The sequence below is a fragment of the Mandrillus leucophaeus genome, unplaced genomic scaffold, assembly GCF_000951045.1.
Source record: "Mandrillus leucophaeus isolate KB7577 unplaced genomic scaffold, Mleu.le_1.0 Scaffold339, whole genome shotgun sequence".
Classification (NCBI taxonomy): Eukaryota; Metazoa; Chordata; class Mammalia; order Primates; family Cercopithecidae; genus Mandrillus; species Mandrillus leucophaeus.
The window spans coordinates 2,874,522-2,884,259 of NW_012103576.1; positions in this window are offsets into that span (position 1 = coordinate 2,874,522).

Genomic DNA, 9,738 nt, shown 5'->3' on the forward strand with positions numbered 1-9,738 from the left:
AAAAAAAAAAAAAAAAAATCACTCTTGCTCCAAGTGGGAGAATAAACTGAGTAGGGATAGGATTAAAGCAGGAATACCAGTTAGGAGGCTATTACAACAAGCCAACCAGAGAGATGACAGTGGCTTGGACTAGCAGGTAGCAGTGGAGGCAGTACAAATTCAGAATATGTTTTGAAAGTGGAGTCAGCAGAATCTGATGATGGACTGAATGTTGGAGGTGAAGAAGAAAGAATAATCAAGATGATTCCTACAATTTTGACTTGAGTAACTGAGTGGCTGTCTGTTGGTGCCATTTGGTGAAACAGGAAAGACTCTGAGAGGAGCAAAGGTGGAGAAGAGAGTTGCAGACAAGAACTCTGTTTGGGCTTTGTTGAAATTGAGAGGCCCATCAGATATTTAAGTGGAGAGATCACCCAAGTCATTGGCTATTTAAGTCTACATTCAGTGGGGAGGTCAGAGCTGGTGATACAAATTCTTAGTTTCACAGAATAAACCATAAAATTTTAACTTGAATCAGTTTATCTAGGGCTCTTAAATACCTGGAATTCTTCTGTGCCCTCTTCCGCAAAACAACTTCCTAGGTATATCCCAATGGGTTGGTATGCATTTAGTCTACACACATTAAAAACTGATATTTGGAATGATGGCCCTGATAAATTCACATGGCCTCAATCATCAGAAAAAAGTCAGTTCAAATATGTGCAGTGTACAAGACTTCCTAAGGTAAGAAAGTACAGTCAGACACTTTAGGCCGGGCGCGGTGGCTCATGCCTGTAATCCCAGCACTTTGGGAGTCCAAGGTGGGCGGATCACAAGGTCAAGAGATCGAGACCATCCCGGACAATATGATGAAACCCCGTCTCTACTAAAAATACAAAAATTAGCCAGGCATGGTGGTGCATGCCTGTAATCCCAGCTACTCGGGAGGCTGAGGCAGGAGAAATCACTTGAACCCGGGAGGTGGAGGTTGCAGTGAGCCGAGATTGCGCCACTGCACTCCAGTCTGGCAACAGAGCAAGACCCCGTTTTAAAAAAAGAAGAAGAAGAGAAAAGAAAGTACATTCAGACACTTTAGAAAAGCCAGCAACAAATAATAAAATTTAGAGGATATTCTGGTTAACCAATTTCATCAAACAATTCAACTAATGAGATCTTCATATTCCAGGTAACTGAGGTTTTCTGTTTTTTTTTCCTAGAACTCTTGACCCAAAGAGTAATCTAGAAGGAGTCCTCTCTTCCTTGCCCTTTATAAATTTACAAAACGTATATCAAATACATACACATGATTTCATCTGGTCCTCTTGAGAAAATGGTCACATCTCCATTTTACAGCTGAAGAAACAGTGTCCAAGAAGTTAATAACTCTCAAGTGTTCACCCAGCTCTTAGTAGTGAAGCGAAGTGAAGTCCAGGGCTATTTTTACTACTAGCTGTGGATCTTTTTGAAATGTCTCTCACTATCATTTCTATCTCCTCAGTCTGAATTTCAGTCACTGGCATATTGACATTTTTTGGGACTCAGGGTGGTGCCTCAGCGCTCTCCACATTTCACAGGAAGTCACTATTCCCCATGACTGGCACCTTCCCCTCTGTCATTCCTTTACCTGGAAGACTCGTTCTTTAAAAAAAAAAAAAAAAAAAAAAAAAAACTGTCTACAACCAGAGCATTGCATGGGTTGTTAGAAACCATCCACAGCCTAATCTCCCATTTTACAAATGAGCAAAGAGGCCCACAGCATATGAACGGTTGTGCAAGAATGGGCAACTGGTTGCAAAGTCTGCCTCTCTTGGCACTCTGGCTGGTGCTCCTTCCACCATGTCACACTTGTAGTGTGATGGGTCCCCCCCACCAGGTTACTTAAGGGTCTATATCCGCTGCTTGAAACCTGAAGGCTGGCAGTGAGCCAAGGCCATGGTGCCCAAACTGAGGAGCAGGTGCCTGAGACCCCAACATCCTGTGGAGTATCTGAGAACCTACCAAGGAAAACAGTCTTGTTGCACATACACAGTAGGCAAAGAGCCAGAAAATTAGCTTCAAAGCGCTTAGAGACGGGTGATAGGGTGTATCTCTGGAGTTGTCCTGCTGCTGCCCAGGAGCGCCCTGTAGGTAAGTCCTAATAAACTCATCTGCTTGTCAGGCTGGACTTGTCTGAGTCATTCTTTGGTCTCTCAGCTCCTTCCCAGTTTGGGGATCCATTACAGTCCCAAGTTTTTCTCATAACAACACACCATCTTTCCCAGGGTCTGAGGAAAGAGCCAAGATGTGTGTCCAGCATTCTAGGGATCTCACCTCTTTCAGCTTTTACTGTTCTCTTAATTTCTGATTCTTTAATAATAAAAGTTTTGAGATCATTTTTGTGCCAATAATATAGACATGTCTCAGAAGTAACTGCTTTCCAATATTGTGCTTGATCACAGAAAGTCTTACAGCTCTAGATCCAGAGAATGCAAGCTCCATGAAGATAAGTCTTTTTCGCTGGCCCCTCATTGCAATGCAGTGGGGTTCTGAAAGAAATGGCCTGGTTGCCAAGCTAAAATAAAGGAAATCGCTTGTGTGGTGTGCTGTGTAGGGCCTCAAGAATCTCTCCCTTGTTCACACCTTCCTGGGGCCAAATCTCTTCCACTGGGGCTGGCTCCTGGGGCCCGAAAACCTCTTCATCAAAGTCTTCACCTTTGAGTTGAGTCATTGTCTTTGTCCAAGTGCAGAGTAAGCCACGGTTGCCTCTTAACATCTTAACACAGTCCCCTCCCTGACCAATTAGCTCTGTTCCTGGAGCCTCTGGCAAAAAATCCGAAGAAAGTGTGTCGCATGGCACTCCCAGGCAGACCAGGTGAGGCTTGATGGGGGCAGAGACGGAACAGATGCTTCAGAGAGGAAGGGGAACTGCTGGGGGAAATGAGTGCTGATTCCAACTACTTCCCAATGTCCCTGGGGACTGACCCTTTCTATGCAGCTCTTCAAAAGAGTGGCCAGTCCTAGGTGTGATCCCTAGAAACCCCCTTCCCTAAGCCCTCTTGGGAAGTTTCCCATGAGAGCTGATGCTGAGAGGTGAAGCCGGCTGGGCTTTTGCGTGGGGTGGGGACTTGGAGAACTTTTCTGTCTAGCTAAAGGATTGTAAATGCACCAATCAGTGCTCTGTGTCTAGCTAAAGGTTTGTAAACGTGCCAATCAGCACTCTGTGTCTAGCTAATCACGTAGGGGACTTGGAGAACTTTTCTGTCTAGCTAAAGGATTGTAAATGCACCAATCAGTGCTCTGTGTCTAGCTGAAGATTTGTAAACGCACCAATCAGCACTCTGTCAAAACGGATCAATCAGCATTCTGTAAAACGGACCAATCAGCACTCTGTAAAACGGACCAATCAGCTCTCTGTAAAATGGACCAATCAGGGTGTGGGTGGGGCCAAATAAGGGACTAAAAGCAGGCCACCCGAGCCAGTCGTGGTAACGTGTTTGTGTCTGTTTTCAGGGTGTGGCAGCTGTGTTCCTTTGCGCTTTGCAACAAATGTTGCTGTTGTGCAGTCTTTGGGTCTAGGCTGCTTTTAAGAGCTGTTAGATTTATCACAGGGGCTGCAGCTTCTGTTCTGAAGTCAGCCAGACCACGAATCTACCAGAAGGAAAAAACTCTGGACGCGTCTCAACATCAGAAGGAACAAACTCCGGACACACCATCTTTAAGAACTGTAATACTCATTGTGAGGGTCCGTGGCTTCGTTCTTGAAGTCTGCAAGACTGAGAACCCACCAATTGCGGACACAATGCTACAGATTCTCTTTTGTTTTGTGTCACCTTTGCTTTGTTTTTGTTTCACATTAAACCCATTGCCAGTATGTGTACATAGGTGCATTCGCACGCATGCATGTGCGTGTGCACACACAGCCTGTCGGTTTTCCAGTCATTTCTCATTTCTCAGTATTAAAATTGATTTGAAAACCTTCAAACTTCACTTACAGACCACAATTTCCAAATAAGACTGCAAAGAGGAGAGGTGGAGTCTCCAGTCTGGAGGCCACTGAGAGGCTCTTCCATTCACCAAGCTGATTCCCTGGTGTGCCTGGACACTCTGGTGATTTCACTTGCTGTTCTTTTTTTTTTTTTTTTTCATTGTAAAGCTACAGTTAGAAGTATGTTTCATTAAGATACTCAGCAGCCTTTATGGAGTAGCATAGATGTTTCTGCTGGCATTTCACTCCAGGAAAATAGTATATTCTCTCTATTTGAATACATATGTTCTTCAGTGTCAGACACAGAAAAAGAGGCCATGGTGTTTCCATTAATGCCAAAGCACTGACCATAGTCTACCAAGCCCTACCTGAGCTGCCCACCCACTCCCCTCCCACCATTACCTCTCTGTTCAACAGTCACTCTACCGCAGCCACACTGGCCTCCATACTGCTTCCCTAATGTGCCAACATGTTCCCACCTCAGGTCCTTTGCAGTTGCTCTTCTTCTGCCGGGAACTCTGTGCCCTCAGATGGCTGTGCAGCTTGCTCCTTCCTCTACTTTGGGCCTTGCTCAAAAGCCACCTTCTCAGTGAGGCCTTCCGTGACCACCCCATGTTAAAATAGGCAGACACCCACACACCCACCCACACACCCGTTATCCCACTGAACTTTTCTTCATAGCACTTAATTCACCCTTCAGTCAGTATTCGTTCATTCAACAGTTGTTTATCAGGAGCCTGCTATGTGCCAGGCACTGGAGATTCAACAGTTATCAAAGCAGACAAAAATTCCTGCCCTCATCCCTTGGTAGATGATATATATTTCCTTGAATATATATGCACTTCATGAAAGGAAGGGCTTTGTCTGTTTTGTTCATAACTACATCCCCAACACCTAGCATAGTGACTGACATTTAGTAGATGCTCAACAAACTTCTGTCAAATGGACTAATGCTTTATCCATCAGTCGAATTTAGTCTCTACGTTAGGAGTTCCCGAATACCCCTCCCTGTGAATCTGCTGTATAGTCATGTTTGGAAACCACTACACAGAGCAGAGCTGCTTTTTTTTTTATTGTTTATTTATTTATATATATTTTTTGGAGACCGGAGTCTTGCTGTGTTGCCCAGGCTGGAGTGCAGTGACACGATCTTGGCTCACTGCAAGCTCCGCCTCCCGGGTTCACACCATTCTCCTGCCTCAGCCTCCTGAGTAGCTGGGACTACAGGCCCCTTTAACCACGCCTGGCTAATTTTTCGTATTGTTAGTAGAGACGGGGGTTTCACCATGTTAACCAGGATGGTCTCGATCTCCTGACCTTGTGATCCACCCGCCTCGGCCTCCCAAAGTGCTGGGATTACACAGAGCAGAGCTTTTTAACCCCAGCTGCACATCGAAACCATCTGGCAAACTTTAAAAACAACTGATGCCTGCCCCCTCCCCCCAACCCTCGCCAGAGTTGGATTCAATTGGTCTGAGTTGCAGCCTAGGCGATGGGATTTTAAAAGCTCTCCAGGTGATTTATATATACAGCCAATGTTGCGAACCACTGATTTAACCTACTCATGTCAGGGATTTGGTAGCATCTGCTCCTCCAGCTTCTCAACCTAACTGCACATTAGAGGCACCTGGGGAATTTTAAAAATACACCAATACTTGTCCCACACTCAGGGATTCCTGTTCAACTGGAGTGAAGCCCAAGCATGCATATTTTTTAAATTTCTCCCGGTGGTTCTACTGTGCAGCCGGGGTTAAGAACAAGTGCTTTACATTGTCCCTGTCACAGTTTATCCCTTTAAGTACCCTGCTTTGCAACGTCTGAATTCATAAGCTGCCTCAAATCCTCTTGGAAGAACTAGAGTCAAACTCTTGAGATAATACTCTGCTCTCCACACAATCAATACAAAACACGCTTCTCTCACCTCGTGTGTATTTAGGCCTTACTTCATTGATTTTCCACTTCCTTTTGAACTGCCACCACCATGGAGTGGCTACCCTGTAACCCTGCCACCCACCCCAGCCTATTTTGTCTCCTTCTGGGACCATGCTGCCTTTGTGTTCCAAGAGGGAATAAATTGGTAAAGGTACAGAGGAAAGCCAGGAGCTAAGCCTGCCTCAACATCAACTTTGTGCTTCTGCGACCTCACCCGCCACTTTCTTGCTCCAGACCGCACAATTGCTGAGAATTCTTGAAAAGGAGATCGAGGCAGTAAAATAGACAGCCGTTTCCTCCTTCTCACCGCCAGACCCCTGCTAACATTATCTTCTCTTGGAAAAGGACCCATCATGTTTTATTTTCCAAGTCCCAGGAGGGAGAGGCAGACATGGCTGACATTTTTTTGTGACCTGGGACAACTGAGCCTTTGCTATGATCCTACAAAGGCAGCCAAGGTCCACATCCAAGTCTGGGGCCAATCCTGGGTAGTCATAATTGACCAGAATTATGAGAAGTCAAGCCCAGGAAGAGCAGAGGACAGAGATTACTGGGTACAATGCCACAGTGGTTTCATCCTTTGAGGGTTTCTAGGTATTTCTGTCGTTCACTATCCATCAAAGGGCAGGAGCATACGGTAAGTATTTCACTTTTGCCCGGGCAGTTCATCACCCTCTTTCAATGCAAAAGCATTCTCGCCAATGCATAGTCTTCAAATAACGACATTTCAGGTACAAAGTATATATCATTTTGTAATCCAGCGCTCAGTGATATCATTTTGAATATAAATGCTTGTCTACTCACCCCCCTGGAATGAGGGGGCTCCTGCCTTGCACACCCCCATCTGCCACCAGCATGGGGTTGAAATATATGACTTATTGTGCATATAGATTGCAATTTGCAGGTTACTATGCAGCTTTCTGACTTGCACCTCACAGCAGAGGGATAGCAGGTACTGGAAGTAACATTTATTAAGTAACGGCTATGTACTAGACATTCTGCTGATAGTGTGTTTTTCTCACATCTGCCCTGCAGAGCGTCATCTCTATTTTATTAATGAGAAACCACAGTCATGAAAGGGAAATAGCCTACCATACTGTGCTTCCTCCACGAGTCTTATGTCCTATTTTATAGAAGAGAAAATGGAGGGAAATGACCTGCCTGAGGTTGCACAGCCAAAAAACAGCTGCGCTGGGGCTCAAACCTCACAGGGCTTGTGACTTTCATCCCGTACAATTTCTTTCCGCCAGCCCGGGGCTACATCCAGTTGCCACTGTGTCCCAGAATTGGGCAGTGACCAAGGACAGTCTGCAGAGTACAGTGGCAAGTAAAAAATATCCCGTGTAGGTTTCCAACCACATGCCCAACCAAGTAGTAAAAGCACATTCTTCTGTACCTTTAGTTGAACAGGAACACCTCCTCCCAACCGCTACATTCTGTCCAATACAGGAACTCACTGCACAGCAGTAGTCAATTCAAATAACTTATTTTTGCTCTGACAAGGCAAAAGCAAACCGTAGAGGATTCAACAGCTTGACACAGATACCCTGATGCTGCTTCCTTTTGGAGGGAGAAATGCACAAATGGCCAAACTTGTGTTAAGATGCTCAAAATAGTAAGAAGGTCCACAAAGGAGAACTTACTAAAAATTACAATGATGCCTATTTAAGAAAACTCACAATAAAAAGAGGACTTTTGGACCAGCACATATCCATTACAGCTTATGATGTATTTTTTTTACAAATACAGTTTTATTGGGAATCTAAATCAGTTCACAGTGTGAAGTGTCATTCCCTAGCACTTAGCATGCACCATGGCCCATTTACTTTGGCCATAAACACCCCAGGAACATGTCTCCCTTCACAGTGACCAAATGAACCTCACTATTCTGCCCACAAGCTGATCAAAGCAGCATCAGGGTATCCGTGTTAAGCTGTTGAATCCTCCAGGGTTTGCTTTTGGAAAGAGAAGTGGTCTCACCAAGCTGGCTTCATTTGAACTCTCCTACTTCCCACACACTATGAACACCACATCTACTGCCCAGTTTCTCTTTTCAGCAGTTTTGCTTTGAAAAAAGTATGAATTGGTAGCCAAAGGTTCACTGTACTCCTCAGAATGAGCTTCCTGTGTGCTATGATCCTAGGATACCATCCATCTGCCAATCTTGAGCAACATGCAGAATCTAATAGTGACTGTGACTACAACTTGGAGGCAGAGTCTCAAAGTGTCTTCCAGGACTGTTTGCATCAGGATCACTCAGGGTGCTTATTAATGATGCAGAATCATGGCCCCTCCACAGACCTGCCTAGTCAGCACCTCCACGAAATGGAGTCCAGGCATCCACATTTTTAGCAACATCACCAAATTTCAAAACCAAAGCTTCATTTTTCTCCTCCTATGAGACCTCCAGGATACGGCCTTGCAGCACACACCTCAATACTATAACTAAAAGTCTTTGTCTTGCTTTTTCAGACTACCATCTCTCCCTTCAAGTCATTGTCTTTATCCCTGCAAATGTTAGCTTTTTCCTTATTAATTTCTAGGTCACTCTTATTAGTTTTTAAAACTACCAGCATATTCTAGTACTGCACTATTAATTTGAAAGCTAAAGTTTTCCCCCTTTGTTTAGGGGTAAATTTGTTCTCTGCTACCTTAGTTTAAGCCCTAGATTCTTGAGGTTCCCAAGGTTATATTGCTGGGGAAGATAAAAACTAGGTAACCACAAGAGTTATAAGAGAATTTAATCTTTTACTGGAAATAAGAAAGTCTGTGTTTTATGCCCGTTTCTTTTCATGTGCTATCACATCCTGTCGTGATGCATCAGCAACGTAGATAAATGTTCATTTCTGCCCTTACAGGTACAATAATCATTTTGTTACCATGAACTAGGATATGCTTTAAAGGCCCTATGCACAAAATAAGTGGTGCAGAAAAAATGAGTCCAAATGGAGACTCTTATTGTCCACACGAGCCCTTTATAGCTCACATAACAAACAGATCTGTTGGGGCCAGTCAACTGAAAGTTTACCCAAAGTGGGTGAGAACTGATGGCGTTTTAAAATGCTCTGCTGCTTTCACCTGGACATTCTGAAATGAACCTGGCACTTGAATTGAAATTTAGCTTTTCATGTGAAATTAGCTTGTTAAGTTTTTTTTTACACAGTTATCTGCTAGGACAAGGGAGGCAGGCTCTGCAAAGCTGGCTCAAGAAGCATCAGGATTCAGGGAGTGCAGAGCTGGTCCTAGTGCCAACTTAGCTACTTTTTACCCATATAACCCTTAGATGAGGTGTTCGACCTCACTGACCTCTCCTGCTTCCTCCCCAGAGAGGTAAAAAGGAACAAATAAAGACTCTTTGTGAAAGTGCTTTAAAAACTGTAAGTTATTTGGCTGGGCACGGTGGCTCACGCCTGTAATCCCAGCACTTCGGGAGATCAAGCTGGGTAGATCACTTTAGGTCAGGCGTTCAAGACTAGCCTGGCCAACATGGGGAAACCCTGTCTCTACTAAAAAAAAAATACAAAAATTAGCTGGCATGGTGGCACAGGCCTGTAGTCCTGTCTACTCAGGAGGTTGAGGCAGGAGAATTGCTTGAACCCAGGAGGCGGAGGTTGCAGTGAGCTACCGTGCCACTGCACTCCGGTCTGGGCGACAGAGAGAGACTTTGTCTCATAAATAAATGAATAAATAAATATTTAAAAACTATAAGTTATTCTAGAAATGCTTCTTTCTGAGTCCTAAACTATCAATCCCCTAACATGACAGCCTCAATTAGAAAGTCAAAGAAACGTCCATACCTCTTTTGGTGCGTTTATAGATGCTAAGCCCAGTACTTTCAAACAGAGCTCTGAAATTACGAAAGA